This window comes from Lissotriton helveticus (genome assembly GCF_964261635.1).
Source record: "Lissotriton helveticus chromosome 1_1 unlocalized genomic scaffold, aLisHel1.1 SUPER_1_unloc_58, whole genome shotgun sequence".
NCBI lineage: Eukaryota > Metazoa > Chordata > Amphibia > Caudata > Salamandridae > Lissotriton > Lissotriton helveticus.
Genome location: NW_027611701.1, coordinates 1138810 through 1160909, shown reverse-complemented (window position 1 = coordinate 1160909; position 22100 = coordinate 1138810). Strand labels below are relative to the sequence as shown.

General features: G+C 45.8%; 1 protein-coding gene and 2 long non-coding RNA genes across 3 annotated transcripts in view; 1 reads left to right on the top strand and 2 right to left on the bottom strand.

The window, feature by feature from the left end:
- LOC144806264 (uncharacterized) overlaps window positions 1-6458 on the bottom strand; it is a 46024-nt gene extending 39566 nt beyond the window's left edge. Inside the window, exons 1-2 of the long non-coding RNA XR_013605747.1 lie at window positions 6399-6458; window positions 5785-5854 (exon numbers count right to left, since the gene is read on the bottom strand). This is a non-coding gene — a long non-coding RNA (uncharacterized LOC144806264). The remainder of the gene's footprint in view (window positions 1-5784; window positions 5855-6398) is intronic.
- Window positions 1-22100, bottom strand: part of LOC144806261 (uncharacterized) — a 380563-nt gene that overhangs the window by 154407 nt on the left and 204056 nt on the right.
- Window positions 7158-21949, top strand: LOC144806265 (uncharacterized). Its single transcript, XR_013605748.1, has 3 exons — window positions 7158-7217; window positions 20631-20681; window positions 21829-21949. It is a non-coding gene; the product is annotated as an uncharacterized LOC144806265 (long non-coding RNA).

Here is a 22100-nt window from a genome sequence, read left to right as displayed (position 1 = left end):
TCTTCCATTCAGAAAAACTGAAAACCCCAGGACTTAACTAAGAGCGCGGGTTAAAGAGGTCTTGATGGGTTAACAACTGCGCATGCGCTGGGGACAGACACTGCGTCCCGCAGCGGAGCACGAGCTAAGAAGGGCCTTCGATTAACAACTGCGCATGCGCTGAGAACAGACACCTTCAAGAGGGCCTTGTATTAACAGCTGCGCATGCGCTGAGGACAGACACTGCTCCCGGGCCTTGGATTACCATGAGCTCCTCACTGCCATGCCAGGGACACTGCAGCAGCAGCTCCAAGCAGCAGGTAGAGGGAGCACAGAGGGGTGAGACTCTGAGACACACATGCAAACAATCAATCAATACAATCTGTATTCGATCTCTTAAATACAGATCATATTTTATCCCATAAAGTGCATCATGTGCCTCATAGACCGAATCCAGTTAGTTTACATCAAATTACTCATTTCTGCATATAATTATTAGTTAAAACCAACCTCGCGCCTTTCTACTTTTCATACAGGCCCACAAAAAGGTGGCTACCACAGACAAAGGGATCAGGCAGAGATTTAAAGAAGTAACGTGCCACCTGGCATTGTTTAAAATTGTGGCGCTTTAAAATCGAAAGGATAAATTCTTCTCTTCCTGTATTATAAAACACACAGAACAAGACTAGGTGCAGGTCACATTGGGGGGAATGGTTGTGGGTGGGCACCGGCCTCCAGCAACAAAGCGCTCCCAGCGCTAGAGGTAAAAGAAAGCGCTCCCAGCGCTATAACCAGAAAATAAAGTGCGTCCAGGCGCAAATACCGCGCTTCCAAGCGCTAGGAGGCAATTCCAGCGCTCCCAGCGCTAGAGGACAGCACAAGTCCAGAGAAAGCCCTTGGAATGCAGCAAGATGGGGGGGCAAGGCTGGGCTCACTGGGCCCTCCTGGCAGAAAGGCAGTCCCAAGTGGCGGTTCCTCCTGGTGCCAGCAGCAGCAGCAGCCCCCCTCAGTAAGATCAGGAAAGAACAACTTGCAAGGGGACACAGACCCTTTTTATACTAATAAATCCTTTGTCTGTGTGCAGGGTGGGGGAAGAACCAGTCGCAGCTGGTCTGGGAGCACCCTTGATGTGCTCAGCCCCTCACTCTATTCACTAGGCAGGCTAGGGTCGTTAGACGCACCACAGGGGGCGGAGCCAGCATTGTGTGGGGAAAGCCCAGCCCTATTCAGGACCCAGGTGCACTCCTCCCCAGCCATCAGCACGCTAATCTCCACACTCACCACCGGGCAGACCCATCATGACTCATGGAGCCTGGCATCCCAGCCAGCTCCAGCCAATCACACGCCAGCACCTTTACAGCACACACACAGCCATGTCTAGAAGTGGCACTTCCACACTAGACACATACACGCCGCATACATCATTTCGCAGCATTCAATCACACGAGTCCGCACATACCAGACTCGAGCCTGTACACCCCACGCATCAGGAACTACCAGGGACACATACATTCCCCATGCATTCCTATGGGAGGGCAGGCCAACCTTACTCCACGCACTCAGAGTGCGCACGCACTTTCCACTGGGACACAGTGAAAGTGCGCAGAACACAAAAATCACCATCACTAGGCCACCATTAAAAGCAAAAAGTTTAGGGGTGAACCTGCTAGAAGGGCCAAGTCCAACACTAACCATGAAGAAAATGCTAACCACCGAAGGGAAAGAATGGGACATGTTGTTGCCACTCGCCCTCTTTGTTATTTGAAGCCAGGTTCAGAGAAGCTTGGGTTGTTCTCCCTTTGAACTTCTTTACGGGAGACAGCCACAAACCTTGCTAGAAATGACAAGAGAAGCGTGGGAACAAGAAGAGACACAACACCATCTAGAATACACCCTAAGAAACCGCATACAGAAATTGCGAGAGTTTGCTCACAAAAACCTAGAAAAAGCTCAAAGAAGCCAGCAGATGTCTTACAATAAAGGAAAGAGGTGACAACAGTTACAGGTCCATGACTGGGTGCTCCTATTCCTACCTTCCTCTATACGCCAAAAACGGGCAGAATTGAAGGGACCATATGACGGTGCTGAAAGGGTAGGCCTCACTACTTACCGGTTACGCCTTTCCTCAACCAAAACCCAGATATACCACATAAATCTACTATAGAAATGGTTGGGACCCCTCCCCAAAGACACCCATTACGTTTTGCCTGACTCAAAACCCATTCCTTTAACATTGAATAAATTGCCCATAAACGAACATCTAACAGAGGAACAAAAAGTGTCTCTTCAGACCCTCTTAGAGTCCTTCTCCTCCATCTTTTCCGACCTCCTGGGAAAATCAACAATACTCGAGCATGCCATTGTTACCCCACCAAATAAAGCAATAAAACAAAACCCCTACAGAATACCAGGCGTTAGGCGGGACGCAGTTCCTGACGAAATAGAGAGCATGTTACAACTAGGAGTCATAAAACCTTCCAGCAGTAACTGGTCTCCCCCATTGTCATAGTTCTGAAACCTCATGGTTCCATCCGTTTTTTAATAAAGGTCCGATCAGTCAATACCATCTCGAAATTTCACTCATACCCGTTGATGAATCGAGAAATTAGGCTTAGCCCAATATATAACCACATTCGATCTTACAAAAGACTATTAGCAGGTACCACTTAAACAGGAAGACCAAGAAAAATCGCCTTTAGCACCTCTAATGGGCTATACAAGTTTACTATACTGCCTTTTGGGTTACACAGAGCACCAGCGATGTTCCAAAGACTTATGAACAAAGTTTGCTCCCAACATCAAAAGTACTCCTTAGCCTTCATAGACGATATCATAATATTTAGCCCTAACTTGGAACTACATCTCGTCCATTGTGGGAAGATATTCCAAGCACTTAGGACTGCAGGGCTCCACGTGAACTCCAAAAAGACCAGGATAAACTTCACCAAAGTCAAATATTTGGGCTATTTATTGGGAGATGGGGCTATCGCTCTGCAACAAGAGAAATTGAGAGCAGTCTTAGACACCCCCTTCCCTCCCACCAAAAAAGGCATTAGATCCTTTTTGGGCTTACAAGGCTACTACCGCTGGTTTAAACCCAATTATTACTAGCAGAAGCAACTAGCAGAAGCAACTTTCCCTCCTGAGGCGGAAGCCGGGAGGTCTCTTCCTTTACTTTGGCACTTTAGAAACATTTCTTGCAATTTTAATCGTGTTTGTAATTTCGCCTGATTAAGAAGCGTTTTAACTATTTCCCCTGCAATTTTATTTTGTGTGTCTGACTGCGCTTGATTACGAAGCGCTAGAGTTTAGAGACCCCCTTAGCGCTCACAGCGCTTCGTGCTCTCTCCCCCCTCCCCTACCTCTGGACCGCCCTCGGCCGAGCATTGACGCCGAGGGCTGGGATCTCGAGCTTGGCGGCCATATTGGGTGTGGGCCAGGCGGATCTCGCGCTCTAGCAGCGCTATAAAAAGAACAGCCATGACTCCGCGCAGCGGAGGCGTACTGCGGACGCGCCGGACCTGCGCCGGAGTCATGCCAGAGTCCTGCCCGTCCGCGCTCGATCGGGCTCAGGGATTAGGTACTCTGGCAGGCGTTTGTCTTATTCTGCAAACGACCTTCTCTCACTGGATTCAGATGGGCACATTATAAACTCCATAACGTTGTCCACCTTAAAGGAATGTAACATCCTATGTCCTCCTAGTCGGAGAAATAATTGCCAACCACCTCCTTTAAAGTTTGCCACCTTAAACACCAGGTCACTCCAGAAACATCACCTGGAAATATTTACTCTTTTACAGGATGAGACTATCGACATACTGACCCTTACCGAAACATGGTTGGGTGAAAATTCTTCCCCAGACATCATAGCTGCTCTCCCAAGTGGATATGATATGATCTGGCATAATCGTCCGGATGACGCTCGAGGTGGAGGTGTAGCAATTATTTTTAAAAAACAGCTAACAGTAGCTAAGGTTCTAGCTGAAACTATAAACAATGTAGATCTACTTGGAGTAAAAATCACATTGAATAACTTCTGTTTCATCGTTCTCACTGTTTATTGCCCACCACGAAGTACGTTGGTATTTAATGACCTTTTCTTCCCTATAGTATCGGACATATGCACCCGATACAAGAAAATCCTAGTGACAGGTGATTTTAACGTTCATTGGGATAGAGCAGATAAAGATCTACCGACACGTCAGCTACAGACCTCCATGACCACATTAGGCTTTGAACAATTAGTGGAAGCCCCAACCCATATAAAGGGCCACACCCTTGATTTAATCTGGACCTCTATTCCGGAGGTGGCCCTCACGAGTATTGTACCAGGTATCTGGTCCGACCACCATCTACTCCTGTGTGATGTCCCTCTGGACAGTCCTCAGGCCAAACTCCCATTAAAAACTAAAAAAGTGCGTCAGTGGAAAAAAGTTGATTCAGTAACTCTCCCTGATGTCCTCCCCAAATACATAAAACAGTCAACGAGCCCACATGATACCCCAGATTTAGACCAAAATTACATTACCATAGTGATGAGTCTTAGACAATCCATCGACCAGATAGCCCCGGAAAAGACCCAGAAAATAAAGGGCGCAGAAAAAGGAGCTCCCTGGTTTACTCAGAGCCTGAGGGATCAAAAAAGAAAGCTCCGCCACCTTGAGAGATGCTGGAGGAAATCTAAAGATGATATAGACTGCGATCTTTATAGAACATCGTTGAAGTTGTATAAAAAACTGATCATATCAGCTAAAAAGGACTATTATGAAATCCGTATAAAAAATGCAGTAAACGTCCAAAAAGAAACTTTCAAAATCTTAAAAGAACTAAGTAAGAAGGAGGAAAAGGCAGATACAGTGATTGATTGTGATACTTTTCAAAACTATTTTCTTGATAAGGTAGCAAACATTCTGGCAGAAGGATATCCCTAATATGCCTATTATTTCACCGGCCCCCCAAACTCCTCCGACCTTCACTATCTCTAAATTCCCCGTATAGACTCTACAACTTTTAGACAGATCGCCATCTCAACCAAATCTGGCTCCCCCGCAGATCCTTGCCCTCCTGGAATCTTTCGGATGGCGCTTCCCGTTCTGGAGGACCAGATTTTAGACCTTTTAAACAACTCTCTAGATACAGGCATATTACCAACCTGTTAAATTTCTCTGTTGTTGTATCGGTTAGTAGCGCCTTGAGACCTGACGGTGATTTGGCGCGATATAAAACCCAGTTAACAATAACAATAACAATTCTGAAATAGCAGCACCACTAACCGACCTACTGAAGAAAGAGAAAAGGAACTAAGAGTTGGTAAATCCTCCCCAAGCCGCCAGAAAGGCATTCCATGAGCTCAAGTGAGCCATAACCTAAGGCGGAGAAACCAGCAGGGAAGACCGGAAAAACGGAGAACACCGAACAGCCTTCCGAGAGAGAGAACTGGAGCCTTGGGGAGGTCACAGCTTGTTGGCGAGGAGGGAAAGTCGAAACAGAAGGAGACCAGACCTCACTGAAGGACGTGGAGTTACCACGCCATGGCCCCGGAGTGACGTGGCTCTTACAGGTGAGTGGGCGTCTATGGGGCTTTTGGAAAGGGGCTGAGTCAGAGAGGGACCGGAGGGGAGGCTGAGGGGTGAAAGGGACCCAGGGAAAAGGAAATAAGTGAGATGGAATAGGAAGACAAGAGCAGAAATCATTGGGTACTCTTCTTGTTTTGGCTGCTCCAACCCCCTCCCTTCACATTTATGCATAGCAATTATTTATCTCTCACATCCTCCCTTGTCTAAACCATAAAGCAAAAACACTTACCTGAGTCTTTTCCTTCTGTCCGAGGGACGACGGCGGCCGAGGCTCACCTAAGGGACTGAAGTGGAAGACCCTGTGGGAAAGAAGAATATAACAGAGACAATCAATCATTGTGATTTCCTGTAATACTAATAAAAAGTTCACACCAAGAAATTATTCAATGCAGTGAGCTCCTTCTTGACCGACTCTTCTACAACGGGGAGCTACAAACTCTCCCTACAGGGAATGGGAGACAGAAACACAGAGACCAACAGACACACAGACAGACACGCAGACACACACAGACATGCAGACACACACACACAGACACAGACACACACACAGACACAGACACACACACAGACACACAGACAGACACACAGACACATAGACACACACGAGGGAAAGCAAAGTAGGAAAACGCTACATACAGTTGTTCTATGCTGGCATATGTACACTGTTTTATAAAGATGGAGGAACTATTGATTTGAATGCACTCTCTTTTCTTAAGTCACACATGTATGACGCAGTTCAGAGTCTGGACAGCACTGCAGCCCCTGCCCTGAATGTTGCCTCTCAGTGTCCTGAAGATGCCCCCCGCGCTCGAGAGTCACCCTGGGGTCAGAGGCCTCCCTCACCTCTGCTGGAGCCCCGGGGGCACGGCTGCCTGTGAGGAGTGGGGCCCGGTGTGTTATTCCTCCCCAGGAGTGATGCGCGAGCTCAACAAAATAAAACAATGCGTCTCACTGCTGGGCACGCGCAGGACCGCGCGCTACAGCTGCGCACGTGCGGAGCAAAGACACTACATCCTATCGCCGAGTTAGGACCTTGCACGGGGTACGGACTGTAAACCGCCCTCCACAGAGAACACTCAGCCTTACTGCGCATGCGCAGAGAAAAGACATTTCCCCCAGAGGAGCGGACCGAGGAGCTTTGCATTTAAATACCTCTCACCCTGTGCTGTGGCGCGAGGCGCCTCGCGCTCCGCGGCGGGAGGCAGTTATATCTCATTCATTGTGTCCCCGCGCGGACACTGGAATTCTTGTGCTTCTTTGAGTCCCACCTGTGCTGGCTCTGAGCTGTCGCCCTTTACTGCGCTCCGTACTGTGAACTAAATGAAATCTTTCTTGCACCGACTTCTGGAGTTGGATTGTAGTAACATCGGCGTCTATTCTCCGCGCATGCGCAGTTGTTCTTCCAAGGCCCTCTAACCTTCGTTCCGCAGCGGGAGGCAGTGTCTGTCCTCCGCGCATGCGCAGTTGTTCATCCAGGGCCCTCTAACCCTCGCTCCGAAGCGGGAGGCAGTCTCTGTCCTCCGCGCATGCGCACCAATCCAATGCCCGATTAGCCCGCGCTGTGGGAAGCAGTTTCTGTCCTTGGCGCATGCGTAGTTGTTCATCCACAGGTCTTGTAACCCGACCCACAACAGAGAGCACAGCACCCACATGAAACCCCAGGTGAGGTCATTTATTTAATGCATTCTTATAAAGCGCGGACTTTACCCGAAGGTGTCAGAGCACCGTACAATAGAACCAATAGAACCAGTTACGTTACATGAGAGAACTGTTACAGGATGGAACAAATAAAAATAGCAGGCCATAGAATCAAAACAACGCAGGCAAAAGGAACACAATCTCAAGCACAGCAAGCTCAGACTGTACCAGAACGTAGACATTGGGAGGACTCTGGTTCAGACATGCCAACACTCCCGATTCAGGCGTGAGACTACCGATTTCAGGGCTAGTCTCCCGCCTCCCGATTCCTGCAAGCCAAAACCCGATTCCTCGGAGTTTCAGCTGACAGGGCTTGGTATTGTGTAAAGTGCCAATTGTTCCAGCGATAGTCAGAGTGACCATGCAGGGGCTCTAGAAGGGGTGAAAAACAAACAAAGCGCCATTAACAAGGGAATGGTCTTTTAAGGATCTGTGAAGTAGGGGTGGGCATCTGTGTGTATGAACAGGAAGCTGTTTCAGCGGGGCGGGGGGGCTGTCACACAGGGGGGGGGGCGCGCATGCACTGCCAGCAGCCTGCCAGGCCAGTGCACAACACTTGCATCCTCCTCTCTCTGCCTGCCATTGCGCTGCATGCTTCGGAAAGGTAAAAAAAAAAACGCGCATTTGTGTTTCAAATGTCCGATCCTGCAGCAGCCACTTCCAAAGCCCATACATGACAGTAACCCGATTCAAGGCCCCATTCTCCCGAATTTTTTTTTTAAATCTCCCTATTTGCTCTTCTGAAATGTTGGCATGTATGCTCTGGTTGGGAAGGCTTGCTAGCCGCAGCAAGGGCAGGAGATCAATCACTTTTTTTGCGGATTGTTGCAAACGGCAATAAGTCGAGCAAGCCAGCCCAGGACTACCATCTAGATCCTAAAACATGGTTCAGACACTTTGCACATTTATATGCATGTCCGGGTTCACCTTCAAGTGAGAACTTATGCATAATTAAAGAGCTGACAATGTCCAAGGAGTTTGAACCACTGTATTTTAGTATCTTAGATACTAAGCAGGCTATAACCGCCATTAAGCCGTCCAAAGCGCCAGCCCAGATAACATCCCGGGAGACCTCTTAAGACATGACCCAGAGGTATGGGCACCGTTTATCAACTTACTGTGCAATGCAATTAGCAGAGGGCAGCCTATCCCTATATCATGGAAGGGCGCGGAGATCGTCCCTATATACAACAAGCATTTACAATGCAATGGTTTCGCCTTTGGAAAAGTTTGAGCTATTGGCATTGTAAATGTTAAAATTTGTATTTATGATTTGGTTTTGAATACAGATAAATAAATGTCATTGTCATTTACATTGTCATTAGCTTAATCTTTCGCAACTGTGAGACCTATTGTACCCTACGAACGAGCTCAGCAGACAGCAATTACTACTACACACACACACACACCCAGAGCCACACACACACACACACAGGGACGTCCTGGATCTTTTGTATCCCCATGATAGTGAGACATCTGGCAGCCTGGGCATGACCCCGCAAGTCTGATATTCCTCTCAGTTCAGGTGTCAAGGTAACTAAATTCCTGACCCGAGAAACGTGGTGGGGGTGGTATTTCTAATCCCAGCGTTGCCACTGCACTACAAAATTTGTGTTCTGGGCAAAGACATTTAGTACAATATGGCTGAAATTGAAAATATGTAGGTTTATGTAGCTCGGTCCCCAATACTCCATTGCATCATAAGCCACATCAAATAAACCTCTGTATCCATCAGAAAGCATTAGACAGAACACTGATTCCACATCCAACATAGTGCATACATACTATGATGGTTGGTATTACTCTGCTCCTCTCAGCAACAAGCACACCGGACAACACATTAGACACTACTCTGCCTATGCAACCAACACAGCTCACATATTCCATATAGTTTGGGATCAATGCACTAGTAACATCGTGCAGTATAATAAATAACAGAAGTAGCCATGCATGCAACCTACATGGGGATGCACTTGGATGTACAGAGTCGGGTGGATTCAAATAGTACTTAGAAGCTACATTAGATAACTGGGAAAATGCAACATAACACACTGGAAGGAACACTACGTATTTGTATCACACACTGACATTCCATAGTTGGATAACGCAACACATTAGTCAGAACAATGCACATATATCAAACACTGTTTGAAAACAATGAATAACACCCTACACCAACACCTGACAGCTAACAAGACTAAAAAGGATACTGTGGACCTTAACAAGACAACATAGTCTCAGTTTCCTCCTGCAGATACCTCAAGCTGAGTAATACCCATATCAATCTTCAGGTGGCACATACCTGAAACTGAGTAAGATCTCTGGTTACCCACACTATAATCAAATATAAACACTTAGCATAAAGCATGCCTAAACTGCCAGTGTTGGTGCTGACACACAAAACATACTATAGTGTGTGATGAATTCTCAAAACCTGAGGGAGAAGTTACCCGAACCTGAAAATGCTACATGGCCATACTAAAGGCTATACAGCACTATACAAATCTCTGTTAACATAAAATAAAGTTATCAGTGGGCAACAACAGACTCATATAAAGCCCACTATGTACGCATTTGCAATATAGGTTTAGTAGTGCATACTCAGTATAAACCTAGCACCAGCCACAACGAGAGACCTAACTGCTTACACAGACCCCACTGAAAAAGAAATGCCTGTTGCTCTAGGTTTCTCGTTTCGTGGTTTTGGAGAGTTTCCACGACACTCTGTTGGGACAGAAGACCTGACGGCCTGATAATCACCCAGAGGTCTCTTATAGCAGACATTGTGTGGAAAAAACACGGACTACATCACCCGGTGTGCTGGGAAAGAACCTGAATAGTTTGCTCAAAAGCAGCAAACCCGTGTTTCATGAGTAGCACCGGCAGCATGGTCCCAAATGAATAACTGCACTCAGACAGCGAGCACTCGGGAATAAAATGGTGGATGATGTAAGCAGCCATTCTGGTGTATTTACTAGCTGTGCATCAGTGCGTCACGGGTTTTCGGATCTTGGAAACGTGCATTTCTCAACGTGCAATATTTATGAGCTCTTATGTATCTGTTATTATTGACAACGGGACTAGCTAGTAACCGGGTTTATTTCTAAGAGACATCCTGGTTCAAAACAAGCCAGAAACAAAATGAGAGGTTAGATATAAACAAATACACGTCACATACGATGCCCTAAAATTGAACTATTAATTACACGTTCGAGTTTCAAATCCGTGGAATGTTGGGTACATAGCGGAAAATCGAGACTAAAGCAGATACTGATCGGAAGACTCATTTAACACAAATATTTTGCTACTTGCTTTGCTAATAATTGCTGCTTTGCTAATTGTAAATCCATTAAAAATGATTAGCACAAGAGCAGCAGCCGGGAGCCCGGCCGGAGACGAGGGAGGCGGGGATCTGCTGTGGGAGGGGAGAGGGAGGCGGGGAGATCGGAGGCCGTGTTACATCGGCAACGGGACCGGCTGCGGCTCGGGAGGCGGGAAACATGTTTCAAATAAACAGATCTCAGCAAGTGACAGAGCATTCACTGTTTCAGGCAAAATAAACAAGCTCAAGCACCTACGAGCACACGGACAGCGGGAGGGGGCGGGGAGGCACACGGAGAGCGGGAGGGGGGCGGGCACACGGAGAGCGGGAGGGGGGACGGGCACACGGACAGCGGGAGGGGGGGGCGGGGAGGCACACGGAGAGCGGGAGGGGGGACGGGCACACGGAGAGCGGGAGGGGGGACGGGCACACGGACAGCGGGAGGGGGGGCGGAAACGGCCAGCACTCACCTGGACCTGGACTTCCTCTGGCAGAGATCGGCCGCACAATGACCAAACGAAACGGACAAAAAAAAAAAATAAACCCCGCCCACGGCTTTGATGACGATGCGAAAAGGGTGGAGAGGGAAAAAATCTCGGGAACGCCCACGAATCTGGTCCGGCCTTGACGGACAGATCCATCTTCCAATGGCTAGCCTCCATTTATGGAGCTAGCCAATGGAAGAAGGGGCGGATTCAAGTCCCCCATACTGCAAAACAAAAGATTTCGCCTGGGGGCGGAGCTAGGAGCTCCGTGCCCCAGGCGAAACCTAAAAAGGGCAGTAGGGACGATCCCGCTAATTATAGACCTATCAGCTTGATAGACATTACCCAAAAGGTCTATTCAAAGCAGATACTGAACAGGCTAAACAACTGGCTAGTTGACAACAACATATTATCCCCATGCCAGGCAGGGTTCAGAAAAAGAATCAGCACCATAGATCAGGTGTTTAGGCTGCTAACCATTGCCTGGAAGTATACTAAAATAAGATCCGGCAACTTGTATATGGCCTTTATTGACCTAAAGGCCGCTTTCGATTCAATTCCAAGAGATCTGCTGTGGATAAATCTGCTAAATCAAGGGGTCCTAAAAAACGTACTGGTGCAACTCATAAAATTACATGAAGATAATTTTGCAAACGTGCGCTGGGGTATGGGCGGGGAGTTGACAGAGGAGATACCGGTGAGGAGAGTGTCCGCCAGGGCTGTGTCCTGGCGCCTACCCTGTTTCTCCTCTATGTTAATGATATGGTGGATTTCCTATTGGACACAAACCACGATTCCCCAAAGTTAGGTGGCTCTCATGTATGTGCTCTGACATTTGCGGATGATACCATCCTCCTCTCACAGACCCCAATGGGACTGCAAAATCTTCTGAATAAGTTGGTGGTGTACTGTAAACAAAAAGGATTGGAAATAAACCCATCAAAAACAAAATACATGTCCATCAGGCCGCACAAAAGTTTTAAGAAAAAGATGATGCTGAATGACGTAGCGATAGAGAGGGTTCACACTTTTGTTTACTTAGGGGTGACCCTAGATTCTAAGCTCTCATGGTGCCCGCATGTCAGAAAATCTGGGACCATTTTAATGCAAAATTCAGTGCCCATCTTGAAAAAGCTCCATGCAACTAGTACCAAGTCCATCACCCCAGCATTAGAGGTATATGAATCTAGGGCCCAAACCGCTTCTCTCTATGGCTCAGAGCTGTGGAGCGGAGAGCAAATCTCCACCTTAACCGTGGGAGAAAACAGGGTTTTAAGAGCGATGGTCCCCCTCCCCCAAAATACACCATTGATCCCCTACATGTACGATCTGGGGTTAAAACGCATCGAGCATAGGGCTGTGTGGATGACTTTGTCATATTGGTTTAGGTTATGGGCCACTGATGAACTCCATATCTACAGGCAGGCACTAAGTGAACTTATCGCACTAGATACCCATGTTACTTTCCCATGGCTGGCTAATATACGTAGATGGATTTTGACCTTGGGGCTTACTGAGTCCCGGCACCACCCAGAAAGGTTGACCGCAGAATCAAAAAGGGAACTCAGAAGGGTCTATTGGAACTTCACTGTGCACAAAGTTTTACAAAATTGTGGAGTTGGCTCACTCACAAACAATATTCTGATGGTTAAACCAACACCCCGCTTTGAGGCATTTTTAGACCAAATAGAACCCCAATTGGCGAAAATATTGTACTTGAAAATCAGGTATGGGACCCTCCGTGTTAAGTCCTTTACAACCAAATGGGAAAGTTGCCGAAATGGGGGGGAAGATAGTGCGTGTAAAATGTGCCAGCTGGGAGTGCAGGAAAATATAGCACATGTTTTGTTCTTCTGCCCCACTTACCTGAGAGCTAGACAAAAATGGATTGTGCCGTTGGGCAGGAATATGGGTGTCAGAAGATATAATGATATGTTACGCATTTTAAAAACAGATAACACCCAGCTTACTGTATTTGGAGTTTCTACATTTTTATTGGCTATCAACTATATAAGAATGAAGAAGGGTTTGAAATTTTATCTAGGATTCTGCAATAGAGGATAAAAGAACATTAATTGAGTATTGCAGGACTGAATCGCCGAAACGTTTTATTGTATATAGTATTTAATATTTTATAATGTATTTGGTTTGTAGTAGTTCTTATTATTTCCTTTTTTAATTGTTACTGTGATAAACATATAAGGGGCACAAGTACCTTTGGGAATACAACTATGATACATATGCACTGTACTTTACTATTGTAATTGTCTATTGCACCGAGAACCTAATGGCCATGTTATTTGCACTGATTCTACTAACTGCACCTTATCTTGGAATTGCGTATTTGCACAAATGTAATGATACCCAAAAATATGCAATTTACTTTCTCAAGGATTATGGCATTGGACGGAAATGATGTATCTATAAATATTGCATTGTTTTTCTTTTATGATTCCACAAATCGAATAAAGATGTTTTGAATGAAATAGATAGCAATATCCAATCCATAATGTAGCAAAATACAGTAAACCTAGGTAAAGTGCATATTGTGAATAGTACAATATAAATGACTTCATAGATCGCACATAGATTTCCGTGCACCTGTAGCTAATCTCAAAAAGGTGCCAATGCTCAAGATCAATTCAACATTGTCCAATTTAAATTTGCAGTCAAGAGCGTCTGTTAAATTAATAGGTGACAATTTTTTAAAATACAGAATTAGCAACCATAGTGCATATTTCATATAGTATCTACTAAAGAATAAAAAGTGTAAAAGTGTTTGACCGCTGTGACCATCACATGGACATGGCAGGGAGTCACGTTTTGCTTTATAGCTATAGGGAAAACAAAGCAAATATCTTACTGTCCCAGCTCTTAACGGAATAGGAGGCCTCTCTCCCATTAGGACATGGGTGGTGCAATATAACTTGGAAGACAATGCTCAGGGTACGCAATGGATATACATTTTGCAACAGTTTGTTTATTCAATTCCCTTTCTAGTCTTTCCGCGCTATGAAGTGCGTACAATGCTGTCTTTAAAACTTTTTTGTCCATTGTTCCATCTGTGTTTGAATTGGCAAACAGTCTACCAAGGTTAACGCTTTCCAGACTCTTGACTACCCCAGGAAGCCATGGAATATCCATCCCTTTCTCACAGCGAAGACTAGCATCTATTATGTCCCTTGTGAGAGAAGCCTCGGGATTCTTCATTATGGCTAGCCAAAATAGTGTGGGGCGGGCCCTTATGATGTCTTCAATGTATCCTAATTTCAGTTCGTCTTGACATATGTACAGAGGGGTGGAGATTGGAGCGCCAAGAGTTTTCTACAAAATCTATTTTCCTCTGATTAGACGCAAGACCATTTGGCAACACTCCATACCTCTGCCTCATAGGTAGCTATTGGTACACTCTGGATCTTAAAAATCTTTAAAAAGGCTGAAATTGTTCTCGATCTTTTAGGGCGGAGGAGACTGAGGATTGATTTAAAATCCCTCAAGAACTTACTTTTACAATATGCCAAGTGTTCACACCAGGTGCTGTTCGCAGCGAAGACCATTCCCAGATAAGGTAAAGTAGCAGTGCAAGTTAATTTTTAGTCACCCACAGAGATAAAATTTAAAGGACATTTCCTTGGCCCACAAGGCATTATAAAAGATTTCTTAAAATTTGTGCAAAAATCTAAGCCGGACATAAAATCTGTGAAACCTCGAACTAAAGTGCGTAGTGCATTTGGTGTGCGACCAATTAAAACCGCATCATCTGTGTATAAAAGCACTGGGAGAGGTTTGCCTTGAATTCTGGGAATATCATTAGTTAGTGTGATCAGTGATTTATCTAAATTGTTTATATATATGATAAATAGAAAAGGGGCCAGAACACACCCCTGTGTGACCACTCTGTCTACACTGATGTAAGTGGAAACCTCTCCCCCACCAACAATCCTGACCCACGCTTTCAGGTCCCTATGGAGATAGGCCAAAAAATGAACAAGGGCCTCATCCAGTCCATATTCTAAAAGGATGGACCATAGACGGGACCTATTGACAAAATCAAAAGCTGAGGACAGGTCCATAAAAGCTAAGTAAAGTGGCGAGTGCTGTGCAATAGTGTACTTCCCTATGATCAAATTAAGATTAGGACTTTGCTCGTTTGTGCCAACTTTACCCCTGAAGCCTAGTTGGCATTGTTCTAAAATCTGATTGTCCTCTGTCCAGGTTAAAATGTTTGTATATAAAACTCTGCTAAAATTTTAAGGGTGTTATCTATGAGGGAGCTCGGTCTACAGCAACAAGGTTGTGTGCAATCGCCCTTTTTAAAAAAAATAGGAACGATCGTGCTAGTACACCATGTCTTAGGCAGTGGGGCATTGGTTAGAATATTAAAAATATTTAACAACAGTGGGGCCAACAAATCTGGTTTATATTTAATAAGATCGATTGGCAACCCATCAGGGCCTGGAGTTGTATTGCCCGCACTTAGCTTCCTCAACCTCGTTTATTGATAATGAGACACCAGGTGGCACCCTTTTCATAAAAGGGTCGGATTCAAAAGCAGGCTCTTGGTAAATAGTGGAAAAGTGACTTTCCCAGGTAGCGCTCATTATGTTGCAGCTGATGGGAGTTAACGGTTGTCCCATTGATCTTAACTCTTTAATGGTAGTCCAAAATATATTCCCATTATTTAAGCTGGCAGCATTAATGAGCGCATCCCAGTGCTCACCTAATAATTGTTTCTTCCTATTATTAATAGCCTTGCCCATATGTCAACCTTAAGGACTTGACCAAATCATTACACCTAGGGCTTTGAGATAGGGCCTTGCGGAGCTTCCTGTTGACAATTGAGCACTCCTGATTGAACCATCTAGGTTCGCGCAGTACTGTACAAATGGGGTTAGACAGCAAGGATTTAATGGCTGCACTGAATTCGGTAAAGGCGCTGATAGCCACTGGGTGTGGAACAGGGCCTCTAAACAGATGTTACTAAGATTCATGTTTCCCCTAACCATAGAACTGAATCGGTCTGCGTTATTAATGCCTCGCCATACCAGTCTGCGGTTATCTGTGGATGGTGATAGATCTCCAGCACCACATTCTGTCTGAGGCGTTGGAACTGGAGACATCCGTAACATTATTTATATTGGGTTATGGTCCCCAAAGATTGTGGCCATAATTCCGGCTTTAAGCAAGCTTGCTTCTAAAGCGGGGGGGGATAAAAAACATTATCAATTGTAGATGAGCAGCCCCTCCCTCTGAATGTCGGTTCAGGGGGAGCATTATCTTTTGTAGTTGCATCAATTTCCATAACATTAATTAAGTTAAGGGTGTTCAAATGGTTCATTAGCTCTCTACCCCTAATGCATGTTTGTCTGCTGCTATGTGAATATTCGCTTGACCATGAGTAAGTTAGCTTAGCATTAAAATCGCCCCCCCCAGACAGATTCCTACCGACTTAAAAGAGTCTTTGGATTTTTCAATAGATGCATTAAAATTAATCACATTTAAAATGCATATTTGGAACAGAATGAAAATAATTGTTATAAAAATAAATTATCCAAAAGGAAATTACCCTATTAAATAATATGCCTAGAAAATTATTGTTATCTGTATTTACAGTTTTTATGCATCTCCCTGTCTTAATATTGACCCAGATTGATAAAGTCCCCCCCCCTGCTTGGGGGTTGTTGCTAGGATATTATGGCATTCAAACACCTCAATATGCGATTCTTGTGTGGCCCATGTTTCCTAACACAACAGGATATCTTGGTCTTTAATAAGTTGTACCCAATCTGGCTGGTGAAGTTTAGAGTACAACCTTGCAACAGTCCAGCTTAAGATACGGATGTCTGAACTTGCTGAGGCCTTCGTTTGCATAGGGGGGATAAGTGGGTTGTGGGAATAGTACACTCAGTTACTGGCAGGGCATGAGGTAACCTAATAGCAGGATCAGTATTTTCCCCAAAAGTTCATAGTCAGTCCTGTGTCTCTAATCCAGACAAGGTCTGGAACCTATTAGAGGTAGTAATTCAAGAGAAATTGTTGGTGAAAGGAGCATGACTTGGTTTGAGGAAATAACCAAGGGGTAGTGTGCATATGTTAGTGCTATTAGGTGTTATGAATTTGCAACCCCTTAGTAGGTGTCTCACCAAAGAAGGTCTGCGAAAGTTAATTAGAATACTGTCCCCGTCGATATTTTTTTGTAGATGCACTGACTCACCCAACTCTGCGTGCCATAATAATATCCTTTAATTCGGATACATGGAAGCTTCTATGCCTTGATAGCCAGTCCGCACATTTCATGCGTAGCTGGCTCCATGACTCATGCTGATCCCTCTTTAAAGTGGGTACCCCTGCCAGTACCAACACATAGGGCAAGCAGCGGGCGGCAGACTCAGGACATCCTGATTATCCATTCATACTTGGGGCGGCAGGAACATTAATGCACGAGGTACTAGGCAACCTGTTCTGATTCGAGCCCCTGGGCCTGTTTAACCTATTAGCACCATCCCTGGTGGGGTTGGTATTTGAAATGGTTATTGGTATAGGGGGTTGGGGGGAGGACCCGATTCTATCTATAGGCAATTGACGCAGCCCCTGGATTGATCGTATATCGGGTGAAGGGTGATTGCAGGAGCAGTATCTGCCAGTTTGCGACACAATTTCGGCATCTAAAATACTCATACCAACACCTACGCTATCGATGGCCCTGCTCCCATCAACCTCTTTGATTTCGGCCACCTTTTCCCCCACTGTCCCCTTAAAACGCTTGGCTAATAAAATAGCCACCCGCCTTCTTATCCAGGGTAGATGAAAAGAACTGCTGGGGAAAGAGTCGTGACCTCATTCTATGCCAATCTATGGAGAGGAGCTGTGTCTCCTGGAGGAGGCACACATCTGCCTCCATGTTATCCCGGTAGGAAAGGATGGACCTCCTTTTATTGGGATTGTTGAGACCTCTCGCGTTGAGAGTGAGAATTTTCAGTGTGGGCTGGGAAAAGCGTGTCATAGTGAGTGCACCAGCTTTGGCCTGTATTTGGGTCCCTGTGATCCCTTTTCCCCCTGAGCCCCCAACGTCTGCCCGGCCTTCATTGCCCTTTGATCCTCTCTTCAACGTCTTTAACCTGCATACCAGTTCTCCACCCTCCCCTCCCTAACTCCAACTTAGAAACCCATTAACCTCAAATTGTCCAGGGCCCGCCTTTCATGCGTGCGCGTCCTTGGAAGTCGGAATAGTTGGGAACGTGTGTTTCCTGTTCCCCATGTCTCTACACTCCCCGTGTCTCTACGCTCCCAGCAGATTTGTTCGCCGCCCACCCAGCCTTGCAAATGTCACTTATCTGTCCCTCAGTCGTTCACGGTGTCATCATAGGGGAATGTCTCTTTCGCCAATGTCTCCAGCACTGCCAGAATTTCTCGTGCCATGGTCTTGGGGTTCGGTCTCGTTGCTCGCTCTGTGCTACCTTATGCCATCTTTCTCGAGGAGTTTTGGTCTGTGGGCCCTCTGTCTCCTCCTGGATTGGATTCTCGATGCCCAGCACCTGGCAAGTGTCCTGCATGGATCTGAGCTGGAGGAGTTTGCCCTGCCATATGAAAATCAGCCAGAAAGGGTGACCCAAAGAATACGGTATTCCTTGATTTCGAAGACGCAGAGTTGCCACTCGGAACTCTCTACACTTTTGAAGGGGTATAAGAGCCAGGTCATGGTGCAAAGCTATGGAGTGGTCCTGATATCTTAGTGGTTGCTTGTCCCTGGCAGCACGTAGCATACACTCATTTAGTTGAAAGTCTGAAATGTAAGCCAAAATATCCGGTGGGGCGCCCAGTATGCTCCTGAAGAGACCCTGCAGGTATTGTGTGATGTCTGGCCCTTTTTCTTTAGGTGGAACTCCCTTAACACGGATGTTGTTTTGCCGAGACCGATTCTCCAGGTCTTCTCTGTGTGTCTGGAGATCGATCTGTTGAGCCTTGAGCCAGACTATCTCTTGCTGTAGATGCTCCACCTCCTTTTCCTGGGCTTGCTCCTGATCCTCGATGGAGGCCATACGATCCCCAACGGTATCGACGTCCCGCCTTATCAAAAGGCGGGACGTTGATGCCGTTTGGGAACGTGTGGCCTCCATCGGTTATCTCCTTCATCTCCCCGCTATTTCCCTTTTCAGCGTCTGCAAGTCGCCTTGTAATGCACCGAATAGAGACTCTAAAAAGGCGTGGGTAACTGGGGCTTCAGAGGTGTCCACATCTTGGTTGATTTGTGTCGTTGGGGAGAGCATCCCTTCTCCGCTGCTGTCATCGGGAGCTTGGTCAGCATCTTTTTTAGATTCTGATCCTTCTTGCTTCTCGCTGAGGACATGGCTGCTATATCTCTTACCACATCACCAGACCGGCATGCCTTGTCGTGGGGGTCCCAGCCCCAGTGGGTGGCAGTCACCGGATTGTCTTCCCGCTGAGCTCCACTACGCTGTTGCTTGATGGTGAGGGCCCTAGGTGTCACTCCCTTTCAGTCTCGCCCGGGCCATGCTGTCTTCGACCGTCTGCTATTGCCCTGCTGGGCATCTGCTGCTTGTTCTCAATACTCTAAGCAATTTGCGCCCAAACCTGCTGTGAATCCCCCTGTAGGCCAGCAGCCCTATCGGAGCCGGGAGCACTAGATGTCTTCTAGTACCACTGCGGCTAATTCCTGCATTATGTGCTTGCAGGCCGTGGCCTCCGGTTTCCTCTGACTTGGCAGTCCGCTCCAGAGAGACTAATCCATGCCCAGGCCTCTCACCCATTGGCACCTTGTGATTCTTACAGAGTTACAGTTTATATCTCATTCCCCTTATTGGATTTTGTCATTTTAGTGTCATGTTGTTCAATACACTTTACTTTATTTTTCTATTTCTTTTTTTGTTTTTTTTTGTTTTGCATTTTGACTTTTACTTTTTTGGTTTCTGCATACATATTTTTCATATTACCTTAAGTTAAGCCTGCCTGTTCGGTGATTAGGTACCAGGGGGTTGATCCTAGGTTAATTGAATGGCTTTGAAAGTTCACGCTGACAACGGTTGTGATTGTTCCACATCTACCGCAAATAATAATTCAGTTTCTTACAGAAACTATCTAACATTATCTGCAAAACAGGCAGTTGATAACCTACCAGGGTTGAAGCACCATGTGGACAGATTGAAATATGGGACGAGTATTGTGTGGCAATAGAATCTCTAAAAAACTTCAGTTTGCTGCAGACGAACCAAGAATTACGCTTGAATGTCATAACTTTTTAAAACAAGGTAGTCAGGAAAGTGTGGCGAATATATGGCAGCATTTTGACAGCCCCAAGCAAATTTGAGAACAGAGTTGATGTATGTTGCAGAGACGAGTCTGTTCACCCAATGTGAGTTGTGATATCCGCTTTGCTGATCTGCCTGAAGTTATGATGCTGCTGACAGTAGCGTGTCTGCTAAAAGCGATGGCGTGACTGGTGGAACTATAAAGCCAAATAAGAGAAAGTTATCTTCCGACACCGCAGTCTTCGTGACTGAGACCAGTAATGCTGAAGACTCTGAGACTCACAGCAGTAATTTCTCCTTTCAGACCGTTATTGCTGCAGATGGAGCGAAGCCAAGAAGTAAGCACATTACTAAGGTACCAACAAAGTTTAATATTATTAATTTGTATTAACTTTTTCTCTTTTACAGCATTTGGAAATGCATTTTCTAATTGTGTTGCTTTTTGGTTAGTTTTTTTATTGTAGGCTATTATCTTCGTTTTAAAGGGAAGGATGTTGTAGTGTGTGACCTTAATGCTGCAGTTTGCATTTCATTACCATCATTTGCTTACCCAGGAGAATCTCCAGGGTGGAGGAGGTTTGCTGTTCCAGAGTTCTTTCTTCAGCTTCTGGGCAGTTGTCGCTCTGTGGCGATCTGTGGTCCTGTTTCTCTGCTCTCCTTGTAGTAGCTCTTATCAGAGATTCATCCATCCGCCAACGATAATAAGATGCCAGGCATCACCCAGCACACAACACAGACTATGATGTGCTACGTCTATCTGCTCGGCGCAGTTAAAGCGCGGATAAAGTTCTCCGGACCCATCAGGCTGTGAATGTAACCTAAGGGCTTAAGATGAAATGAAGAGCTTACCTCCTTCCTGAGTGGCTCCAGACTGCTGTGTGCAGACCCGATAGCTGGCAGTACCCTGGACTATGTATGTATAAATCAGATTATGTTGGAAGTAACCTGCAATATATAGTGGCAGGCAGCACCCTGCCATAGAGTAGGATTTCCTGGGTGTGAAGGGCGGCTGATTCCGATTGGTTGCTTGATGGTTTTCCAGAAACTCATGTTCTTGATTTTTCATGTAGTTAATGAAACATGCCTAGGCGTTTTATCTCTTCAGTTGACAGAAGCTGCAATAAAAGTTTCTTTGTCGTTGCAAAAAAATATGAACGGCAGACGAGCCTCTGTCTGTCAAAGAATGGAAGGGCTGGGGAACTGTCCGTCATCTCACTGCTAAGCAGAGCAGTGTCATGCTTCATCCTCCGTCAGGCCTCTGATTTTGACCAACATCGCTTAGAACACTGGGACTTTAGAGCCCATCCTTTTAATGAGAAAAACAAAACGACAAGTCCAATAAGCAATAGTGGTGGAGGGTGTCACACATGACCTGGCGCAACATCCGATTCAGCATATCCAGTTTCATTTTATAAGTATTTGACACAATATTGAATTTATAACATTTGTTTTTTATGGTCATGAGTCACCAGAATACTAAAAACGTGTCTTTTATTTTGAAGGTCAATTAAGTAATGGTCACCAGCTTGGAAGCTCTGTTAATTCTTCAGTATTTGTCATTGATCTCCACATGTGGATGGTTTGGGTCTGCCTCCTGCATCGTTCCCGATAACTCACACAGGTAAGGAGCTTGTAGCAGCAACATGATAACCCTGTACTCGTCTGTAGGAAGTGCGCTCCGAGGCAGATATCTGATCATTTTTGTGAAACAAGCAAGCGCCAATATCTGCTATGTACATTTGTTAAAATAAAACAGTCAAATCACAGTATACTG